This window comes from Pelobates fuscus, chromosome 12 (genome assembly GCF_036172605.1).
Source record: "Pelobates fuscus isolate aPelFus1 chromosome 12, aPelFus1.pri, whole genome shotgun sequence".
In the NCBI taxonomy this organism is placed as follows: Eukaryota; Metazoa; Chordata; class Amphibia; order Anura; family Pelobatidae; genus Pelobates; species Pelobates fuscus.
Genome location: NC_086328.1, coordinates 20,886,228 through 20,912,477, shown reverse-complemented (window position 1 = coordinate 20,912,477; position 26,250 = coordinate 20,886,228).

Sequence of the window (26,250 nt, the reverse complement as noted above, 5' to 3'; positions counted from 1 at the left end):
TCAAGCATAGGAAAAATAAAATTAAATGGCTTACATAAAATTAAAGCAAAGAAATCCCTATTTTAACGAGGAATAGATTAGAAAAGTAGAGCAGATTCTGAGAGAGGAAGAAAAGAGGAAACAACAGAACCACTTTAAGGAGGAAGACCTGGAGACTGTGCTGTGAGCCACATGCTGCATTTTCTAACTATAGCCATTTCATGAAAGCCTCTCACAATCATACTTACGGAGAGGGGGAGAAGACGCAATGAGCCACCAGCCCTGATTCCTTCAGTGTCTTCTTGCTATTTACAGAACTAACAAAAGGAGGAATACGCACTCTTATCAGGTCCTGGTGCATCCAGATCTGGGGCTGACTCACCCCACTTCAATGGTGAAACAAAAAATATAGTCCAGGAACTCAGGATCACTTATATATTTATTTTATTTATAAAATATTTTACATGCATCGGTTCTATTGGAAAGACAAGAAAAACGCAACTTTTCGATGTCAACTGAGATCTTTTTCAAGCTTGAAATATTGCGTGTTTTTCCTGTCTTTCCTATCAAACTACTGCATAAGTAATTCTGAGTCCTGGCTACTTACTGGCAGAGTATGTGCGCCTGTTTGCTGCAGACCAGAGCTTTGTAGAATGGCGCCGGACTAGCAGGTGTTTGCCCAGTGCTTCTTATAGCATAGCAGAGCTTGCCCTCCACAGCCGTCCAGAACGTTCAGTGTATACAAAGTCACATGCACTAAATAGTGAAAGCCATAATGCTCAGTTTAGTGTAGTGCTGGAACTTCAGTGATTAAATACTCACAACATCGTAAAATAAATAGACAGAGCTCTTTGGTGGAACCTGGACGCTTTACACGTGTATGGGTTGTCCCTCCTGAGGGGGTTCTGCTGTAATGTACCCAAGATATAACCACGTGCATAAATAAACAATATACACCTACCTCCAAACTGCAGCCATTGGGCATCTAGTGCATATTCCATGCAAATATTGCATGCCAACAGTTTACAGGTAATATTTTATCTAAGCCTTTTTCATTCTGTAGTGAAGATTTCAGATTTTACGTTTCCACCATCAACACCGCACGATGCCACGATGCCTGTATGTACAATCTGTATGTATTTAATCAAGAAAGCATTGTGAAGAACTGAAAATCAAATTTGCAGACCCTCTGCGAGAAAATCTGAAAATGGAGTGGCGTTAGTTGACACATTTTTCCGAGATTTTCGTTTTTACGTTCATTACAACTCACATTCAAAAGAATAAGCACTCGTATACACTCCAAGCATGCTTTGGTGGCGTGTCACATGTATGCAATTCTGGGAGGAAGCCATGTGCATTGTGGGAGACTGCACCTGGATCCGCACCTGATCGCATAAATCAGGAAGTGAATCCGAGATAAATATCACGTTTAATCTATACCTTTACTGTTGATTTCACTAGCACAATGTACATATTATTTGTATTACACAGCTAGGATTAACTGATGGATGACAGGTCTACTTTAAATAAATTAAGGCAGAAATCACTGTTTTGTAAGTAACACATAGTGGGAATTCTTTATTTCAAATATATAGAAATGAAAAAATGCACATTCGGATTCCTTTTATCTCTTTGAATACCAACCTTTTAATCGACGCTCTGTTCAGCCTTGAGCATCATTTATTTTGTTTTCTCAATCCTGATGAGTTTTGTTATTTCTTTCTCAAAACCGAATAAATATTTGGGAAATAAAAGAAAAAAGAAAAAAAAAAGATTACAAGTAGATTGGTAATTTAAAAACAAAAAATAACAAATTTGTACGTTTCAATTCAAGTAATCCTTTGCATCCAGAGTGGATTTACTGCCATCTTCAGTAGAACAAGCTTTCTGAATTAATGTGCATGTGGAAACACAAAGGTGGACTTTTCATTTTTTTTTTATGGAGCTGTAAGGATTCAGGCACAAAAATGTGATAATCAGATGGCAAAATAGTCCATATAATAATAACAAATCCTAGCGTGCAGAGAAAGTATTCACTCTCACAGTCATAGACAGGATAGTCTTTCCACAATTCGATTTTATCAATTTGCTTTGTTGCCAGCTTGGCAATATAACTCTTTTATTGAGATAAAACTGTCAGCCACCGAGAATTTATGGCAATACAATATATTATTACCATGGCTATTGTAAAATCCACGGTGAATATACGGCCTTTACAGTGGGAACCACTTGCGCCCATCTGCTCCCATAATGCCTTGTGCTCATTCCCAGAACATGTCCGTGATTGGGAACGAATGAACGCACACGGTTAATTTCACTGTCACTGCCTGTAGCTTAGATATGTAAGCCAAACATAGCATACAAAAAGCACATATTTCTTTGAACAATTTGGCAAGCACAAGCAATTTAAAACATGTAGATGTCATAAAAGGATTGAATAGATTTATATAAATCTTGTGTGCTTAGTTTTCTTAGGTTTTGGTTATTAACAATAGATCTTTCATTATTGAAAACCTTATTTTGATGACACGCTAAAGGCTAAATCGGCATACATTTATAATACACTACTTATCTATGGCACACACAAACACACACACACACACACACACACACACACACATACACATATATATATATATTATTTTTTTTTACTTTTTTTTTTTACTTTTTTTTTTAAATGCATTTGCTTAATTGTATGTGACTTACGTAGTTGCACAGTAATTTTGTCATACAATTTTGATGACTGCATTTTAAATGTTTTACAGAATTTACTAGAAAATTATTATAGGCATCAAAACAACTTTAGTTTAGTGAAGCATTGTTGGTGTATAGATCATGCTCCTACAGTCTCACTGCTCAATTCTCTGCCATTTAGGAGTTAAATCACTTTTGTTTATTTGTATGCAGCCCTAAACTTTAATCAGACACAGGAAGCTCCTGCAGGGTCTAGAAGGCTATTAACAAAACAGGAGATAAGAAATTCTATATTAAACACACTGTGCAATAAAGTAAGTTTAGCATTAGATCTCTATTTACAGGAAGTGTTAAAGAAAACTTTGCGAGTCACATGCAGGGAGGCAGCGGGGGGTGCCCAGGGCTGTACAAGCAAAATTATGGCTACATTAAGCTAAGGTTGTGTTTTGATGACGATACTGAAATGACTGTGTTCTGGCAAGAGCTACTAGGGTCACTTACAGAGTGAGTCATTTAAGACAGAGCTCTTATGTGGCTAAAGTCCTTTCAGTGTCCCACCATTATGTTATGCCCTGCTTGCTGTTTGAAACTTGTCATGGCAATGACAATATTTTTAAAATAACAATTTTAGAGGTCTATGACTTACCCCTAGTATATGTGCTATTATGAGGCCAGATTATTGTACTATACAGCATGGCGCAGTTAGATTACAACACATTATTTCAGCAGAGACTACACATGACCCACAAAATCCCTATTAAATAAATTAGATGTTGGCAGCAAATACCATTTCCCTCCAGGCTTTAAAGCCTTTGACTTATTAATTATTCAACTCTATATATACATAATTATAGGACAATCTAAGCACCATAATTATTGTAGTAATAATGGTATAAGGAAGCTGTCACTGCAAGCAATTAATTGACTCACATTTCCTTCATTATCAGCAGCAGCCAGACTCCACCCCCCTACTTGATGACATCATATGAGGAAATCTAACTTGTCCAGAGTTGGACACAAAACAATGTTGTGCACATTGCAACAAAGAAACCCAAAACAATACAAGGGAATTAAAATACAGATTGTGACAGCTTCCTTGACCACGTAGAAAAGCTGTAGGGTTTACGGTGGCTGGTATGTCCAGTTAATATGTAGCTCAATATATGCAAGACTTGGTATAAAGATGAAACAACAGCATATTTTATTTAAAGATTGTATTGCCAAAAGCCAAATAGACGTCAACAAATGCAGAGCAGAAAATAGCAGGTGAATTCTTTGAAATCACCTCTTTTCAATGCAAATCAGGTAAATGCACAGAGTATTTATAACAGGATAATTATTGCTGAATAGCTTTAATCTGAGCTCTTGGTGAGATAGAAAAAATCCTATTCAAAGCAGTAATTCTATGTCTTTTGCTTGATTGGTTTTCGATTAGTCATTTAATGAAAACAGAATGGTGCTGTAATGTGACTGTCAATTTTACCAGACACTCGACGACTGCAAACAAGAAATCACAGTGCCCTTCCTTCGTCTTAACTCTGTCATTACAACGGTGACCATTCTGCAATACTCTGAAGATCTATATAGCTTTCCTGACTCAAAGGCACCGACTGCACCATGAAACACATTGGTAAATATTCTCTAAAATGAAAATCGTGTGAGGTTTGCCGCTCGGCAATCTGTAAAAACGTTGCCTCTAAATTTTTACATATAAATTATTAACTCCTTGCCAGCAGATACCTGACTACTGGCAAGAAGATATTTCCAAACTTGCCATAATATATGGTAAAATATCTCTGAAATTAAAACCCTACGGTCAAGTAGAAAGGCTGGCAAGGGAGACAGGCGGCAGTTGCCAAACGTTTCCAGCCTCCCCTGATAGTCAGTCCCCATCTGAACCATAGATCTTCTGACAAAGGAACTATTTCCTTCTAGAGATATTTTTTATTTTTTCTTGCCTTTTATAATCATATTAAGCGACCCACTGTTCGAGTCGAGGAGCTGTTTTTTTGTTTTCTTTATGTTTGTATCTGCTGCGTCTTTACTTTGTGGTCAATTGCATGTCATGTTATTGGCTCTACGATCTCAATGTTTAAATACAAAAATTAATTGAGAAAAATTAAAACCGTAGAAAATTGCCAGGAACAAGCAGGCAGCGATAATCGGGGGAAAAATCCAAAAGTTCTAAGTCTAACATTTTCGGTGTATTGTTTTCTATGGAAGAACAGCAGCTGAGTTAACAGAGGGGGTTAGGGAATTCATACTCTAATCAGGGAGTTGGCAAAGTATTTATAAAAAATAAAAAAAAAAGCTAAAATAAATATGCAGACTTTGAAACAATCTCCTAGTACGTTTGTGTGCCCTAATTTAACAAGAATTACCAATTGCAATGAAAGTTATTAAGGCACAAGAACTCTGCAGCATATACCTGAATGGGCTAAGTAGGCTTTACTAATTGGCAGTAACTATTTTTGTTTTGCAAGCAATCGCTCGTCTGATGAAATGCTACCGAGCTGCTACAATAAATAAGAAATCGCTGTCAGAACTTACACACATGAAAGGCTGACATCTATAGCGGAAAAACTAATAGGATAGTTATTAATGGATTGTATTCTGAAACAAGTTTTGAGCTCCAAGATAAGTATTTGATGTTAGTTTGCTTTTATGGAGAACTGACCATGCAAAACAAACACACTGCTTTGCAAGTCATATATACAGGATATGATAGTAATCATCAGTAAAAATAATCATTTATAAAAGAGTACACTGGAAAATAATCTTATATACTTAAATAGTAAATCTATCATTTTTTTTATTTTTGTTGTTTTTTTTGCACACTATTTTATTACATTGGTTACTTGCATGTTTCGCTGGTTATATGTCCATGCTATTATGTTATTGGTTATAAATGTATGTATTACTTAAAATTCTGATCCTCTTGAAAAAAAAAAAAAAGCCTATTTTTGCTTAGCTGTGCGTAGGTATTTGGGATAGTTTGCAGGCAAGCTTTTTTGGGGGATTTGTTCTATGTTTTTGCACTGATGAATACCGTAGCAATAGTTACCGCCCAAGAGTAGTGGGAGTTTGAGTGCAGGGCTAAATTTTTGCTTTGTGTTTGTTAATTTGTTAGTATAGGACTCAGAGGTAAGATTATATTTTAATGCCAATTGTATTGCCCTGTGCATAGGAATTCGAAATCGTGTGCAGGTAACTTTTTTATTTTATTTTGTTCTATATATTTAATTTGCTACTGCACAAGAGTAGTGGGAGTTTGTGTGCAGGGCTTCATTTGGTGTTTACATGTGCAAAGGTACTCATATGCTTCAGTGAAGAGTAGCACAATAATTTACTATTTAAGAAGAAGGTAAACGATAAAGGTAAAGACGAAATGTTGTCTTTCTGAATGTTGTCCTTTTTAGGTGCAGTTGTGCCTCCTCCATTTATTCGTTATGACGCATGCAGTTTTTCAGCACAACAGACACAATATATGTACACTGACCAGATTGTGGGTTTGTCATTCATGTGTTCAAGGATAAAAGTAACACTTTAATGAAAGCATGTAAAAGTGACCTCATTCGGGTAATTTCACATTTAATTTATCAGGTGTTCACAATGGGCGACTCTAGTACACATAAGATAAACTTTTATACCGTAGCTGATATAGGCTGCACTTTCTATATTGCTAGCAAATGTCTGGATACAGAGTTATTAAAAATGTCATTTTGTTTTCTGAATTATTTTTCTTCTATGCCAAAGTCCTGTGCACCTTCAATAGCTTCTTATATGAAGACAAACGCATCATTTTTGGGTGACTACGTTGGTATTTCTTTGAAATTCTAAAACAAGCAACAGATGTAAAATCGCAGTTACTTTGTTTGATGGACGGTTAACGAAGGTGATTTTTGGAAAAATGTGCCAATGGATAAAGCTTTCATCACACACATTGCCGCCTCCTCTTTGCTTTCTTGTAAATAAATGAAAAAAAGAGGGCCAGTAGCAGAAGTAATTTTAATTTAAAAAAAGATATATATATAAAAAAAGAAATAAAAAAAATCACAAATCAGTAAAATAATTCAAAATCAGTGAATGAAAGTCAGTGTAAGTGGCACTGGTGATAGCTAGACAGAATAATAACCTAGCCACCTCACCAGTCACACACTACGAACACTGACACAGACACATACTACTCCCACACAGACACAGCAATGGAAGAAAACACACAGTCACTGCTGGTCTGTCTCTCTTAATAGCTGAAGTAAAAGTGTCTGGAAGAATATTGCTTGGAAACATATTGATTTTCATTATTTACTGCTCCTTCTTTTTTTCCCTCAGATGGTCATTTCTCACTTGATTTGTGAATAAAATCTGCATTTATTGTCTGTCTCCTAACCATCAATCATCTTTTTTCCATCAATCATTTCTACCTCTTGATTGTAAAGGAGATATAGCCCACATCATTGGGCAAACCTCTTGTTCATCATGGCGAATTAAGCTGCTTATTTGCCTCCTTGAAAAAAACAGTTTCTACTCCATTCCCTCCCCCTTTTTCTTGCACCACGAACGAAACTCCAAATCACAAAACAAGCAAAACGTCTTGAACACCGCCTGTGAAGTCTGTTTTGTGATTTGTTCATATGGAGTCTCGGAGTTGCAGAATTTGGACAAATCAGAATCACCCACAATTTGGAGAAATTGAAATATGTTTGCAACTGAATGCACATGTCAAATCATTATTTCTAAACAACATATTTTTGTATAATTTCAGCGATTTATTTTGTTTTATTTTAATACATTTAAAATATTTATTTTTACATGTCCAAAGGTTACTTAGCCTACATGACACATTCCACATTTTGCATTGCAATAAACAAAGTGGAAGAAAAATTAACACAACTGGTAAAACAATGATCTTTAGGCCCAGAGAGACGATGTATGATCTAACGTTTGTGGCCATATGCTGAATTTATCACAATCTGCGGCAGGCATTTTAAAATCCATTGCTGTACTGATCTATTATCTGTTCCAGGAGGTCATGACTCCTGCACTTCATATCATCTTTCTACTTTGCTCGTCTCCCATCAGCTGTCCAAGATTGTATGCTTGCTGCTAAATCTTTAAATGAAATAACATTGCCACTGGTTGTATCTTTCAAATGAGCAAAATGTATTTCTATAATTTGTTGTAAACTTTCACAGAAGCAAAATAGCATGTATTGTTGCACTAAGATGTAAGGTATTTTCATTAATTGAGCATATGTCCAATGCACCCTCTATGAACCACATTGTACTACATATGAGCCAAAGGCTATTAGGCCTGCACCAGTGGCTAGGCTAGCGTTTGTTATTGGCACGCAAAAAATCATGTGAATATTTTATCCACATTCTAAAGTGTCAAGATTACCTATTGGGGCAGACTAGAAGCCTGGAAAGAATTGAAATTAATAAAAAAAATATAAAAATAAAGTGCTTACCAAGCACTATAACCACTTTAGCTTGCCATCTAAGTGAATATAACAAACTGCCATTTTTGTCACAGTGCCATCCAGACGGCCAGGCGTGGCCACCCCATAGGTGGCTCTAAGGGGATTTAAACTATGGACTCTTACTGCTTTTGTCTTGCCTCTGAGCCACACTTCAGTTCATGTTTCTGCCTGATGTCCTATCTTGTCTTGTCTGCAGCACTAGAAGGCTGGACTTTACCTGTGGCTGCTCCTATCAATCTCAGTCCACCTGAAGCAGATTCCTAATTAGCTAGGTATACAACACTGCCTCTCCCTGAGGGCAGTGTTAGTTCACTGACTCTGGTTTACGTTCTTGGTTCCTGTTATTTTGGCTCCTGTTCGTGCATTATTCAGTCTGATCCCAGCTTCTGACCTTGCCTTATCTCCTCGCTCATTCAAACCCTGACTTCGGCTATACCTCGAACTACCCTTCTGTTTGTGTCCTTGTCTGTACTACGTTTTGGAGCACTTTTCCTGCACAGCCCCCGTGCACAGACTCACAGCCCAGGTGGCTTCTTACCTGGTCACCTTGGTCTGTGTTTATTTGCAAGGGTGAGCGTATATCTCTGCACGTCGGACTCCACCCCAGGTAAGATCCTGACAATTCTAGCATGCTTTGACACTTGTTTGGGCTCCTCCAGGAGTCTAAAGTACTTCCAGCATTCTCAGTTCTGGAGAGCTGGATGTTGGTTTGTTCAATAGAAGAACTTGATTGAATCATAAATGGGCTGAGAGCACCCAGTTGCCACTCTCAGCCAGTGAATGAACTCGTACATCAGCATCCGTCTTTTTCTGCTTGACAAGACCAAAAGTAGTGTGAGCTCCTGACGAGACAGTTTGACAGACTATGCTGGAACAGAGCCAGGACACTTCTGGTTCCCAAACCACTACAGTGGGCTGTAGTGGTTATGGTGTTTGGAGTGTTATATCAATGTGTTCATATTCAGAATCAAACAGCAAATGCAAGATTACAAAAAGATTCAAATTCCAAATCCAAATAGAAGAGCAGACGGAGGCAAAACTAGGGTCCATTTTTCTCTTCTAGTTTGAGGTCACTAATTGAACTAAAATAAAATAAAGAATGGTTTGTTTTAAATGAGGTTCATTAAAGCCCTTTGAGTAAATGGTTTAATCAATGCTAGCTATCTGTGTAAAAAAAGACGCAGATCTTTTTAATGATGCTTCATCCAGGCTAAGTGTAACTGTTTTTTCCCACTCAACAAAAGGAAAAGCGATCGCCTAATTATTATTAGCATTGACATATTCTGAAGCGCTTTACAGGGAAAGAGCTCACAATCCATTAGGATTTGAGGTAGGTAGATATATATCGTTAGGTGTCTTGCCCAGAGACACTAACAGGTAAGGTGGTGTGACTGGGATTCAAACATCAGTTTCCTGGTCCTAAGGCAGTGATGTTACCACTGCTTTAATCTGTCATATATATCATTATATCCGTTAACCTCTTTGTGACTGTCATAAACCAGAGATACCTGCATAATCATTGTCCTAAAGCTGTTAAAAGTAGACATGGCTATATTTCTTTTAAACCATCTGTATTTTCGGTGATGGGAAAGTAGCCCGAATTCTGTAACTTTGAAGCGCCATGTAACTAAATCCCGAAACAAACCGGAATGAACAAAGCAGTTTCCGTTGTCTTGTGATTTGGAGTTCTGCCCATAGCGCCACAAAACAGAGAATTGATAGAAAAATAAATTATTGATGGCTAGGGGACAGTCACCGTATATGATTTTATTCACAGAAAAAAAGTAAAAAGTGACCTATTTTTATATTTATATACCAATAATTTTAAATTTATATACCATATATTTAACAAATACTCTATCATAGGTCTTGCACTCCTGCTTCCCTGTGTTGTCTGCCCGGTGCTCGGCTGCACAACTTATAAATCCAAAGCAACGTCAGCACTCGAGGACTTAAAAAACGATAAAGTTTAATCCAAACATAAACTCAACTCACAATCCAAAGGTCGACGTTTCAGTTCTCACATTAGAACTTTCATCAGGACATCATCCTATAATACATAATATATTTTTTTACTGCTCCCCTTTCCCCCCTCTATTTATGACTTCTTCTCACTTGATCTGTCAACCAAATGGTGCAAGAATGTGCCTAATAGTGTATTGCAAAATATATACATAACATTTTGGTGTACATTGATAGCCCCATGTTTGAGCCAGTTTGGTTCATCTGAATCGTCTTTCCTTGGAACAATCACATAGACAAATTTTGTCCAATGGACACCACATGGACAAAAACCCAATTCACCCGAATCAACATTTCAGGCTTCTGGTAAACACGCTATTGCACATTTTCAATTGCCATTTAGTTACTATTTACATGCTAGAGGATCCGTAATCCAAGATGTTTTTACTTTTTTAAGCAAACCAAAAATTAATAATCCAGAATTTTTTACATTTTTTTTTTCATAATGCTCAGCAACAGCAAAATGTTATCTTTTGGTATCCCTTTAAATCCTTCAGCCACAATAGTTGACAAATCCTTAGGTATCTCTAGGAACACAGTACGGATATTGGAGAAGTAAGTCTTCATCATTACTGTCGGGTTTGCAGCTCTGATTTGTTCTCGTGGAAAAACTCCTTTTCGAAAAGTATACACGTGAGACAGGAGATTCAACTGCTACAGCAGTGGAGCGAAGTCTCCCCCATAAAAAAGGTATTGAAAAACCATAAAAGCCTTTTGAAATTCAATAAGGGATTTCACAAAATACTGCAGTAAACAATATTTCAGACAAAAAAACTATGAGAACAAGAGGTCATGCCCTGAATTCAGAGCAAGATGGTGTCTTGGGAAATATGAAAAAGCCCTATAAACATCAGCGAGAATCGAACAAAATATTGTGACCATTTATTTACCCAACTGCACTATAAAATTAGGGAATGGCAGGCGTTGGCTATGAACACCAAGCGTAGCTAAAAAAAAAAAAAAAAAACAGGCAACAGGTTCTGTTCCAGTATTTGGATAATATAAGCCAAAAAACTAAAGTACGTTTTTAAAACTTAAAGGGACAGTATAGGCACCCAGACCACATCAGGTCAGTGAAGAGGTCTGGGCGCAGTGTCCCATGTCCCTTAACCCTACAGTGGTAATTACTGCAGTAAACAATGCTTTCCCTGTGGGGAAATCCTAATACGAGTGCGGCCAATGCAGCGCATGCACATTAGGTCTCCCCCACCGGTTGGCTGGGGAGGAGTGTGGGCGGTACCTGACCCAGCGCCGAGGGACATCAGTGCTGAATTCAGGTAAGTGACTGAAGGGGTATTACAGCAAGGGAGCGGGGCACTGTAGGAACCTATGGTGCCAGGAAATCAGCCTAGTAATGCCTCACTGATGAGGCCCATAGAAGGCCAAAATGATTGTCTAAGGTCATTGTATCTTTTGTACAGCTAGAGCCTGCCAACATTTTCACTCCTATGATTAAGGACCAACTGGCCCGAAATGCGTAAAGAGTATTTTTTTCTTGTTCTTTTCCCCTCTGTGTGATGTACTACGGTGCCTGCAAATAAATCTTATTTTTCCCTTTTCATTATGGTCGATGCTTGTTTTGTCATTCCTGCGCATTTATCTTTAGCTGGTATTAGCTGTGCCTCACTGACGAAGCCCAAAGAAGGCCAAAATGATTGTCTAACATCGCTGTATCTTTTGTACAGAGTGAACCTTCCAACATTCTGGTCTTGACTGCCCTAGTGGATGGGATCTATCTGATATACATATGCTGACCTTTGTCTCAATAAGGAAACCTAATATTTAAAAAATCCTGAGAAGTGATAGTCCCTTTTTTAAATTCACTGCAATTTGTCCTTATTTATTGGCACCTACCCGTCTAGGTCTCCGACTCAACAACCTTCTTTTGAGATTGCATGCACACACACACACAGACTGCACAATTAAATTCTATAACATATCCTACTTTGCTGCAGTAAAGCAAGAGAGTTTACTTTCTGTAATATTCTGCACGGCACACATATCACAGCAAGAGACGTTTCAAATAGGCAATGCTGACTTACAGGTGACCTGTCATCGAGACGAGAATTATCATTGAAAGCTACTTGAGAGGTCTGCTGGTCATATTAATGAGTTTATTGAAGAAGGTATCAATATCACAGGCAAGCAAATCAATATCTTTTGATAGAATCATGACAAATGGCTAATGAAAATTTCACAGTGGGTGAGTGGGGATATTAGTATAATTAAGGTAGTAATCCTATGAAAACAAAGATAAAATATAGGAAGGTTTAGAAGGAACCTGGTGGGTGCAGTCTAAATAGAGCAACATTATGCTTTTTTTTTTTTTGCCAGATGCTTTCTGCTATCTTACTTGCTTTCTCAAATATTTCCACAGTGTCTGTTGCGGAGAGATAAGGCGACACAGACATTTCCGAGGTTAACCTTATTTTTAGTCATTTCGCTGTCTTCACTTCCCATCTAAGGTGCAAAAGACTTTCCAAATCACTTCAACCACATGCACTGTATGAGCATTTCATATATATAATATAAAAATAACCGACCATCTGCAGATAAGTGAATTACCAAGACAGAGAATAGCCTTTGGCACTCGGACAAAATAGCTTTAAAAATAGGATAGGGAAGGTCAGGGGTCAGATTGATATTAAAGTACTTTACGATTGGTGTTAGCCTTTCTCCGACCTGATGATAAAGTGAAATGCTGCGGATGACCACACGATAAGCCCCCTATTAAAGAAGAAAAAAACACAAACAAGAAAAAACAACAATAAAATAGTAAATAAGGTATGGTGAGTACAACAGTGAAAATCTTGGTGATTTTATGTACAGTGTTTATTCCCAGTCATGTTGTGTTTAATCTATATAATCCTGCATGGATTTAGAGCTGGTTAAAAAGATCTACTTGAGAAATCAAATTGCTGGACAACATTGCTTCCTCGTGGTTCTTGGCAGGTCATCGGAATAAATAGGATAATCTAGATTTACCAGGTGACGATTTAAGGAGTCACTTCAGTGGTGCCTATATTACTTCTATTGATTTTTTTGAAATATATTTTTGCTTGCTGTAAATAATTAGGTGTGTTTTTTCTAACATTTAGTGCTCCCAGTTTAATATTGATGCTCATGGTTCCATGAATTCGTACCTGATAATACAGAGTGTAATTTTCGCTTCATGAATGTAGCTTGGGTATAGGAGGAACTAGTGGTAGTGGTCAGAAGATCCCCAATTTTTTTTTTAAGCCACTTAAATATTTTGACAGAAAACAATCCCAATGGTGAGCATGGGCTAAACTACTGAAAGTAATTGCGGTGCTTAGTGACCTTCGAATGGATAGTGTTTGTCCTTGAACTCTTGCATTGTTAAGGTAAACATGTCCAACAGTTGGCACTACACAGACCAGAATAAGAGTCTGTTAAGCTGTGTCTGCAGTAAACAGAGTTCAAGGCTAATAATATAATCTCTAGGGAATTGCGCAAACATCTGAAACTTTAAAAAGGGAAAAAACAAACAAATTTGGGTCTCTTCCAGCCTGGCACGACTTTTAGATATTCCCTAGCAATTGTTTTAATTAACATTTTAGAAAACAAACAGCCAAATGAAAGAGAGAGAGATCTTTTTTATGTTATATACCATCTATGCTGATTTTATTATGTTAATATTCTCTTGCTGTCTACAGAGTTTAGATATGTAATTTACCATCACAAGCATTGTTGTCATTAGATGAGATTGTGGGAATGGTATTATTTAAGCGGCTGAGCTTCACTCACTGAAAATAATATATATATTTTTTTTTCTGTATGAATAATCAAATAGCAGAGAGAAACATATTCCACTTAGGATGCTGTCTTCTTCGACCTGTAACATTCCAAGTCTGGCCAACGACCTCGGATATAGAGCAAGAGTCAATTATTTAGATCCATTGGTGGAATACTGCAACATTATGTATTTATTTTGGATTTTTTTTAAATGTTATACTTAATTTTGATACAACTATTTCTTTCTTAACATTTTTTGCTATACTTGGTATGTCCCCTGACCATCCTGCATTTATTTTATCATCTTAAAGGAGCCTCGCCAGGGACCATCACAACATCTACCTCTACTCATATATATCCTTGGTGGGGATCATTCCCACTAAGCTGATATGATTAAGCATAAGGTGCTTTTCATACTTTTCCACCCACTTTTTTTGGTTTGAAACAGTGAGCACTATATCCTGTTTTCATTCTTTCATATGCCGCTTCCACTCTGAACAATCGAAGAGAAAAATTCCAGTTTCATCTCTGAGGGGATTATACCACTCAGAGCCTTATCTAAGAGCTGACTGGAGGCTCTATCCTTGTGAGTGTATTATTTTTCTTCACATTATTGAGATATTGAATATATTGTATTGCACTATTGGTTTTTCTTTTCTGCTTATATTTTACATGAGATGCCAATAACAGAACTCCCTACCTCAATCAAAACCTAATTTATTTGAACGCTAAGGAGGACCTTTGCCTGATCTACACTAAAGCATCTTGTCATTAAAGGCTTAAAGAAAAAAAGACCATTGTTTAATTCCTCTGGGACTTTTTAAGTAGCTCTAAGTTATTTCTATCACTATTTGGTTTTACTGTGTTTATATATTTATACACCTATACTTGTTTCAATTTATACTTGGTGCAAATCTGTTTTTTCTTGTTTTCTACTGAATGGAAAAAAACACCTATGACAATCCTACAAAAATGCTAATTTTCACTTTCAAATCAATTCAAGTTAATTTATGCAACATTTCCTTAAATTCAATTCACACATTTTTATTTCAGAAGCAAAGGAATGCAATTAAAGTAAGAGGAAGGCTAAATAATGATACACACCAGCGATATAAGCAACGGATATCCACATTTAATTAACATAACCGTTCAAGAGGTAAAAAGGTGAATATATACACAGATATGGTGCAAAAGACAAAGAGAAATGCCTAAATACATGGAATACACAAATATAATAAACTTTTAGAAACGAGAAGAGAAACATTTGCTGACAATTGTCAGTTACAAAAAATTGAAAAACTATTATTGTTGACAGAGACCGTAACGCTCCACGAAAATAAATGATGATATCACATCTAAAAAATTGTAGACTAAACTCACCCTTATCTTTTGTCAAAGCACTATACTGACACACACACACACACATGCACACACACATACACACACGCACACACACACACACACTCCGAAACAAACACTTACATTTTAAATGACCCATGGCATGCTGTTTATTAATATAGATTTCCCCCTTATCAGCCATATTATAATTTTTGAATCTCTTTGGGAAACACAAAAATGTCACTATACATTTTGCTGTCTATTTAGACCATTTTTAAAAAAACGATTTAATAAATATGAATTTATCAGAGACCAGAAATAAAAGACATTTTTCAGAGCACTTTGATAAATTCCCCCTTCTGTGTCAGTTCTAAATACAGACCCCAAACTTTGATATACTCCCCTCTCCATAATGGGGGTTCCTACATAACATTTTTCATTTGGTATTCTTCCTTTGCACACATTTATATGTATCTACACAGCAGGAATGCAAAATTAAACAATTACTTTGCCATCCAAATGATATGTGATTAGGACTAGTCTGCTCACAGCATAATGTAAATTGATTTAGTGGTTAAAATGAATCCACTTACAAATTGTTTAATGGTCATAACACAGACCCTTTGTGGTATATGAATTAATGATGATAATTTTATGGGGGAATGATTTTTCAATTAAAATGTATTTTTGCAGAGAAAATGTGAATTTTACAAATGCTTCCCCCAAACAGTTTGCCAAAGTATTGTCATAAAGTACTGTCAACGACTGCTACAAAAATATTGCCATGACAGACTCCAGCATTACAAATCTGATTTATTTCTTCAAAGTGCATTATCCCGGCCCTAATGTTTGTCAAACTGCATTTTTTCCCCTTCATTTTACAGTCTTACAAATGAAACTTTAAGACGTAAAAGAGATTATCTAAAAGGACAACTGTCATAAAATTCTCACTTGTCGTTTTTTAAAAAAAATAAAAAATATATATTTTACACTTTTATGAAACATGATGATGTTTTTTTTTATGTGTATTGATTTTTTGAGAAAATTACACTTTTTTATTTTTTTATCTGTCCGAGCATCTATGTTGGGTCAGACTCTGCTCTTACCTGGCCAACTGTCACTCAGTCTAGCTTGTCTGTTGCTGCCATTGCTCTCTGTGACGCTGCAGCGGTAAGCAAGTTAGGTTGAGCATTAGTTGGTCAGGTAACAGTAGAGATAGATGGATGTGACCGGTGTATAGTCGCCAAATGGGCATTCGGAACCTTGGGCAAACCCCCCACATACCTTTCCCAATAAAACACTGACACTAGGTATATGGGTAAAATTGTCTACAGCTTTTATTAAATAGTAATAACTTAACATAGACAAATTAGGTCATTGCCCAATACCCCGCCTTCACATCCGTATCCTTCTGTTGGATATAAAGGCAATGATCCCACTATAAATAACATATATATATATATATATATATATATATATATATATATATATATATATATATATATATATATATATATATATATATATAACATTATACCAACATAAACATAACTTAAAGTGCCAACAATTTATTATAAATTAACCATGGTAGGGGTATACCACGATATCACTACCCCACCAGGTTATGAGCCACCGACAGGACTCAAAACCTACCAACTTACCAATAACCACATTTAACCATTTCCATAATCTTCCTAATGGTGAGCCTATTTCCTCTCCTTCAGCTCCCTATCCCGCCGCTGTGACAAAATGGGACACCCAACTGAAACCAAAACCCAGGGAGGGAAAGTGGGACAAACTCAGCCAGGAAGGCAAGTTAAAAGTGACTTTTCCAAGATGTCTACCTATTTATATAGCCCAACCCGTTACCCACAAGCCACCAATCCCAACTAGCTTCCTGCCTGCCTCCTAACCCCTGTCAAGGCACCTTTCCACTAAGCTGCACTTTTGCTACATGGGGCTACAGACAGGCAAATGGATGGACAGACAGAGGGTTGAACGGACAGACAAAGGAATAGGCAGTCTGACATATTTCCTAAGCATGCGGGCCCACGGATAGATGAATGGATGGATAGCTATCCCCTGAGTCAAACACTTATATCACCGACAGACGCTTCATGTATTTAAGGAATGTTATTATAAAAGTCTTTGACTTGCTCAACTTCGGGAAACAAGAGTTTGATTATGTTTTAAGCGTTTACATTGAAATGCAATTCCTATCTGTTTGAAACATTGCATTAAATGAATTCACATAATGATTTATTTAACATTGCTGATTTATATATAAGCAGGCCGTACATGATAAAGTATTCTGATTATGGTTCCTACAATTGATGGCCAGTTTTACTAGCACATATCTATTAATACAGGAAACAAATAAAAAAAACATGCTTTAATTCCATGTCACAAGATCTCTTAATGACAAATGTAATCCATATAACTCGTAATAAACTATCACGTATATATATTCCCTGGAAACACTGAACAAAATGACTCATATGTTTCAATGTACGTGGAATACAACCAGTGCTAGAGGGTTAGTGATAAATTTACATAGCAAAGATGTATAGCTATTAGATCTGTGGCCCTTGGACATGCACTGGATTATAATGCTTGTAATATTCCTGTGAATAATTCCCAAGATTCCAATTGCATTTATGCATGTTTACATCCCCTGCACAAAAAGTGTGTGTGTGTCTGTATATGTGTATATATATATATATATATATATATATATATATATATATATATATATATATTTAATAAAGGTGCACTCCTGGACTTGAGAAAAAAAAATGTTTTATTGTGCAAAGAAAATGTTGATTGATGTTTCGACCTCTAAAGATCTTTCTCAAGACCAGAAGCCAAAACCCTTCTTATCTTGAGAAGGACCTTTAGAGGTCGAAATGTTGATCAACATTTTCTTTGCACAGTAAACCAGTTTTATTTTTTTCAAGTCTAGGAGTGCACCTTCATTGATTATTCTATATATACCATGGGATTGCACCCTGGCAGGGTCTATTTAGGGTTCTATGTGACTGGGAAGAGTGCCAAACTTGCCATTGGTATATATATATATATATGTATATAATTTATTTTTTTTTTGTTTTACCAGTGACCACTGGAAGAGTTTTAATGACAGAGAATAAAATCTTCACATTTTAAGAGTATTATATCAGATAAATGTATTATTTTAGGAAGGATGACCACATCCAGCTAGCTTTCAATAATGTAAACACTGTTGTGATGGATGATGGTTCAGTATCTTGCTTTACATCTAAAACTGGACTCGCTAGAAAATTGATTTTCTTCACATATGAAAATCTACAAGAATGTCCACTGAATCCTACGTATTTACATTATCTTAAGTGCCGTAGACTGATTCAAATACACAACTCTTAATTTAATGTGCATTCTGGATACAGAGCTGGTGTTGTTAGTTTCAAGGGCTTCTACAAATACACAGAGTTTCAGCCCAAAGCAAAATTCAATAACCTCTATTCGAAGGCTCTGCCCTAGGAGCCATATCTTTGCCTTCCTACTCAACCCTTGCCAACCTAGGGATGTCCTGAAACAATGAGAACATGCTTCATTACCAGGTATTCAATGCAATCCTGCCTACTCGCCCTACTAGATTATTGAAAACTATTGGAGACTGGTGGGACCACCTCCTTCCCTTTGTAGCCTGGAGGAACACTATACTCGTAATCTTTTTTACTATTATTCTGCTGCTTCTCCACCAACTGTAGAGATCCGAGGCTAACAAACCCAACATCAGGGTCTTCAGCCCTATAAGCCACCCCAGCAACACCTCTGTTTTTGTATCTCTTTTTAAACACTAAGGTATTAAGCCAAACTCTCTTACCAACATTATAATTTTCAGCGATTGTAAGGCAATCAAAAACCAAGAATAAGGTCACATGTTCCTAATGACAAATGAGATATGCTTATCATAAGGAGCAGAATGTAGGACATTATTAGTCAAAATTCACGTTTTCCCTTCATTTGCATCCCGTTGATAGAATAAGACCTAGTTGTAGGTTTATTAAGAAAATGCACATTGGCCACTGCATATTATCTGTTGCGTTATCTAGGTCATATTTCATCAATAGATAAGAGATCATAAAAATATAAGGCTCATTAAGCTGGAAGTACAAACAGAAATAGAAACCGCTACTATACTAGTATATAGTTATAGTTATTGACCATGGCGCTGACATTTCAGTGATATACAAAGTGTATCCATCTGTAACTTTCAAAATCACAGTGACATTTTCTTTAAACTCTCAACACCTAAAATGGAGAACTCTGGAAGGAGATAAATCCCATAAAATAAAATAAAACAACCACCCCCACTCAGCAAATAGCCTAACCAAGCATAATGTTTTACAGACAGAACGTTTCTATAAATCTTGTATTACATGGTGTGACTGTCAATGTGTGACCTCTAATCTCAGTGATGCACTGGGGCATACGTAACCTAGTCTGGCCAACATCAGCATTGTCATATACATTCTTCTGGGCAGCAGCCAATATTTTGTATATGCTGCCCATCATCCGGTCTCTTTTGCTTAGACGTAATGACAGCAAATGCAAATAGCATGAAAGTAATTTCCATTATGTTTACCCTCTCCTTACTCAGAAACTAGGAGAGAGGGTGGGGAGAGGTAATATATATATATATATATATATATATATATATATATATATATATATATATTTAATTTATTTAATTTTTCATAAATATATATATAATATAACATACCTATCTAATATAAAAATGTAGGTTTGGTTACACGTATGGGCATTGAATTTCTTAGCCTGACATATACATCAAATTACCCGACTCTCCTGCGCTCTTCTTTAACTCTTGGAAGTTTGTCCTTTCTCGTTGTTCTCAAATCTTCTGTTTGTTTTTAATTCTCTTGATACCATTGGAAATATAATATAATATATAGAGACTGCCACTGCCACTGCCACAAAGTATCAGGCAAATTTCCCTCTTATCATAGTATCCAAAGCAAGGCAGCCAAGCACAACCGATCAAACATTTGGCGTAACCAAAATAAGAAAAATCATGATAGAAGTGAGCAGAAAAAAGCTTAAAATCAGTTGAGAACAAAGGGGAAAATGATAATAGAAAATGCTATCAATACAAGAGAGGGGCAATGGCAATACCTATTCAGTGATTGGGATCATAAGGAATATAATCTGGGTTGCAAAAGTGATAAAAGGCATACTTTAAGCACCAAAACAACTTTAGCTTTGAAGGAACACTATAGTGTCAGGAATACAAACATGTATTCCTGACACCATAATGTTAAAATAGCTATTTTGGTGTCCCATCCGCCATGGAGAAATAAGCTGTTTAAACTCACCTTTTCTCCCACGCAGCGCAGAGTGCCGCCAGACAGGGAAGCTGCAGATTGGGTTACATTGACCAGCTGACGCTCTCAGCCAATCAGTGACTTTCCATTCTTAAAACTGTCTTGAAAATAAACGTACATTTTTCAAGCCAATTTTATGAATTGAAGGTCACTGATTGGCTGAGAGCATCAGCTCACTGCTGTAAGCTAATCAGTGGTGCCTCTGCCTGGATGCATTCTGTGCTTCCTGAAATAGAGATTTAAAAGCAGATTACTGCCTGGGGGATCTGTGGATGGGCACTGGAGGTACACTTTGGAGTTAAACCATTCAAAAATGGTTTAACTCCTTAAGGTAAGAGAATACCCAGGGCCTCCTGGCACCATAACAACTTAATTTAGATGAAGTTGTTATGGTAAGCAGAGTACCCTTTAAATAGTTGATCTATCATTGAATCATAAAAGGAATGAGGAATAGAACATTTAAATTAAAGGGGATAATTAAAAATCCTCCATGCATTTACATTTTTCCAAACCTTTTTCCACAAAGACATTTGTATTCACTTTATTATGTTGGCAACATGTGATTCGCTGGGGTGAAACCCCGCAAAATCATCTAATAATGTGAATTAGTGAGATCTGTAAAGGGTACCAGCAAGTGATGCAAACAGACATGCCAGGGTCGTGCATTTTTCTGCCACCTGATCTTTGTAAAATTCTCTCTCTGGGGATTCCATTCTTGCATTAGCAAATGATTAATATCACAGGCAGAAAAGACCAGGCTTTTTAATTGGGATTCATTGCCGTTCACACACTTTTCTTCCGCAGGTACATTCATTTTCTGTTTGTAATATTAATTCAGGATTTTTAATGCAGAACCATGAACAAGTTCTGACCTAGGGTGTCCAAGGTTATAACAGAAACCCTTAAAATCTTATCAAATTGTCAAAGTAAGAAAGAAAGCTCATTCACTGTATTTCTCCTTCTTGAGCCAACAAAATGTAAATTATTTTAAGGAAACATTTTGTAACACACACAGCTAGTGATGGGTTTGGAAGCAAGTAGGATGTTTATTTCACTGCCCCATGTCCTAAAATGGACATGATCGATCTGTTCAATTAAGATACAGAGCAGGATGGAAGTCTAACGAGACTATTTACGAAAGTGAGAGTTCAAAGTGAATTCAAAGGGGATTTAAAAAGGTTGGAATAACTGAACTGAAAGCACAGCTGGCTAAGATAATTTTTCCAGTGTGTCTATTTTGACCCTAAATTTGAAATTCACTTTGAATTTATTCTGAATTCTCAGTTTAGTGAATAACCTTGTAAGTCAATGGAAATGCAAGAGAGGCTCCCTAGGTAAATTACTGACTAGAATAAGTCAAAGACAAGATCAGATGTTCCTCACGTGAAACCACACAAAATATACAGAGATCAGTGAAGAGAGTGGGCCAGATTTCAAAGCTAAAACAAAGAATACAGAAAAAAAACAGAATACAAAGGAGAACAAAGACATTCGGGGAATCATACGGATATCTGCCCTGCAGCAAATAATTAAAAAGCAGTTTTTATGTCTGTCATGGACGATACTTAAAATCACATTGGCGGTTCCATGGTTGAATTCTTTCCTGCCATGCAAGAGTTCCACCTCCGGCATCCACTTCCTCCTTTAACTGGTAAACTTATTTGATCAGGGTCCTCGTCAACCTCTTGTTTTGTAGTGTTTTATAGTATTTGTTATTAAATTACACCTTAATAACATTGTAAATTATTGCAGAATACGTTGGCGCTATATGAATACCAGTAATAATACCTGTGGTAGGGCTGCGTCACACTTGGGTAAACCAAATGGAGTCGATGACTGGAATGGACTTTGTTTTACACTGGGGATAGAGAATATCTCCAAGAGATATATCACACAATCTAAATCTCAATCTCAAAACACATGAATACAGTGTTTCATAGCTGGATTTACCCTGGAACCTGTTATCATGAAGTAATAAATTCACGGGCGCCTCGAACCCCAATGAATTACAGGATTACTGCTATATCTACTGAAATTATCAGATTGTCTTCAGCTACTAAAGTAGTTTATTGGATTTGCTGCATTCCTGGTCATATTTTATGTAATTAGGGTAATAGTTACAATGAACAGCAGATAGATCAATGCATGTCCCTGTGCCTTGAGATAGACTGTTATATGGATTTAAATAATAGACACTTCAGCTCTAATATTGAGAAGGGTAGTCCATGAGAGTAGAGTACCATTGCCAAGTGAATTGCAGTCTTTGAATACTGTGAGAATCACTATTGTGATTTTTTTCCACCTGTGAATGTACACTCTTATATGAAGTCAAGATGGCTGAAAACAGGCTTAAATGTAGACATGTAAATATCTGATTTTTAAAATTGTTTTTTTTTTCCAACACAAGGTACCTACCAAGTCAATATACTAGTACTATGACAAGAGAGGTCTGTTTTTCTCGAGCTTGACTTGTTGTCCTGTGGTAATTGACCTGTTGTCCTGTGGTGGTTGACCTGTTGTTCTGTGGTGGTTGACCTGATGCCCTGTGGTGGTTGACTTGTTGCTCTGTGGTGATTAACCTGCTGCCTGTGGTGGTTGACCTGATGCCCTGTGGTGGTTGACCTGTTGTCCTGTAGTGGTTGACATGCTGTCTTGTGGTGGTTGACCTGTTGTCCTGTGGTGGTTGACCTGTTGTCCTGTGGTGGTTGACCTGTTGTTCTGTGGTGGTTGATCTGTTGTTCTGTGGTGGTTGATCTGATGCCCTATGGTGGTTGACCTGTTGCCCTGTGGTGGTTGACCTGCAGCTGACCATAAGTAAAGTGTGGGTAAGTGCATAATAAATAGGCAAAAACTGAAAATTAAAAACAGGATCTGGATTCTACACTGAAACAAAACATTTCTGCAATACTCCAAAGATAGATATATCAAGGTACAGATACATAAAAAAAAAAAGAATAAAAATAATGTTTGTTATCAGTACATAATTTATAGGATTCCAAAAGATCTGGGAATTTCTTTGTGAAAAAGCAAGGTTTTGATGAATGCTAGTTTACACTACCAGCAAACAAGAGATGGATTGCCACAGGGCTTTATATCAAACACTGCAAGGTTTGGAACATCTTGCACGCAAGGTATAAACTGCGCTGACAGCGTATCCTGGATAGTTTTATGTAGTGGTGAACAGGGATTTAAGACAAGCATGGGCAACCTCAGATATAAAGCGTCATTGTTCAACGTCTCCCACTTGACTTTTATAAGTTTGCATTGTTACTTCACTGCTTTTAAGTTCAGATAAAGTAAATGGAAGCTTCAAGAAAAAGCAAAAAAGCAAAAAAAAGCACAAAAAAAACCCTCATAGTCCTTCTAAGAACAGACACACGTTGTGATTCTTTATACTGTAGTTTAAAGAGACTAAAAATAGAAAAAGCTTTACTTTTTTTTTTTTGGGCATTGTATCTGAAGCATTAATTTGCATAGTACTTAAGTACTTAGATTGGCTATTCTTCTTTCAGAACACAAAGACAGAAAAGAGACGGTGGTCTGTACCGTAGAAAAACAATGATTGGCACTTTAGAAGCAAAACAAGATATTTGAATCCAATAAATTGTTTAAACTTCTGAAATTCTAAATGATTTGTTTGACGTTAAAAACCTTGCCCCACATTCCCCCCAGCAATTCAAATCAATCCTTGCTTAGCTTTTGTTCGAGCTACAGATTCTCTTTCTCTCACTTCTGACTTGTACGTTTCCTGCATTTTGACGGTAACAGGGCACGACTTCATGTTCATTCCTATTTAGCCACCCAGACGTCACTTAGAGCTGGTCTTATACAAAACTTTGCGAGAAGGAGAATGTTTTAACATTCAACAAAGCAAAGAATTGTTAATAGCTTAGTTAGCAATCTACAAATCCTTCTGGGCCTGTCAAAAGCAACAACGTTACTGAAAGCCATCAGAATAAAAAATGAAGAATCAATTATGTAAATAAATAAGATACCAGGGGTTAGCCAAATCGATATTGACAATACAAGATCGCAAGTGGTCTGTACTTGATTGTTCTTGTCATAACTGCAGGGAACGTCGAGGCATGCTCACAGTTTGTCATCTTTGGGTACAGCTGAATGTATAATTTTTGAACTGTACAAGTGCCAGTAGCTTTTGTTTGTGCATGTGAGGTTGCGCGTCCCAAAAAGCATAAATATTATGGTAGCTTCGGGCTTGTGAAAGTCATTTCTCCTGAAGTGTTGAGAAAAAAATTATCTTCACTGTACAGTTGCATGATGTTGAGATGAGTAGCGTCTCCTTGGCATTTAATTCATCGTAATAGAACAACAAGGTTTTATATAAATGATCTCTTGCTCGGAAACAAAAGATTTTGCAAGTGAACCGGCAATATCCGAATCCGTTAGAGGATTTCCAATTTTCTTTCTATCCCTGACATGCTTTAAGATTATAGTAGGTGCACGGTGCAGTCCTTTCCGTGCCATTTTAATCTTCAGAAATCCATTATTGTCAAATAGGTTACTTACTTGGAGATGAACGTATGCAAATACAATGGAATAAAACCAATGTATTTCCTTACGTTCAATAGTGTACTACTGAAGCTTCATGCATTGAGCCATATTTTTGAAGAACAATTTAAAAACAGTTCTTGCTGATTGTTCAATCTTTACATCAGAAAAACATATTTATTTTTATTATCCTTTGCTTGTCTGTCAGGGCTATTTACTCGAATGAAAATTATTGTGAAAATTATTATAGTGAATTAAAATTTAAAGTCTGATTGGGAGCACACCTGACTGGGGAATTTTGCCAGTTTTGGACTTAAATTTGAAATTAACTTTGCATTCCTGAATATTCTCACGTTAATGAATAACATTGTTTATCTTCTCAATGTCTCATAGACTCTCCCATTACACCGAAAACCAGCAGTCATTCATACAGTTTGAGTGCGCAAATATCCTTCCGCCGTTGTTTCACAATTACACGTAGAGTCAGAAGCCTTGTACTTTGCTGTGTGTGTGCTATTTAAATCTGCAAACATTAAACTAAACAAGATGTGGTATAATTTACCTCCTAGGATAAACAGGGACTTCAGAGAGTTAGCAGAAAAAACTACACGAAAACAAGTCGAAAAGAATAATTAATTTCTATGTTAACTGTCATTGTAATTAAACAAAAGGATAGATTATCTCACAGGAATCAAGCAAGCTCCTAAAGACTACCTTCATAAAGATATGCAGTTTGACTGGACCTCAGCACAACCACCAGAACACAGCAGTGGTTTCTTCAAGGTGGTTCAGAGACACAAACATCACACACATATGGTGAAGAGGTAGCAGAATGTCAAGCAAGCTTCTGAAGATCACCCTCATAAAACCGCTCAGTCCGACTGGACCTCAGCACAACCAATAGAACACAGCAGTTGTTTCTTGAAGGTAGCTCAGAGTAACAAACATCACACACAAATGGTGAAGCAGTAGTAGAATGTCAAGCACACTTCTGAAGATCACCTTCATAAAGACTTGCAGTATGACTAGACCATAGCATTACCAACAGAACACAGCAGTGGTTTCTTGAAGGTAGCTCAGAGT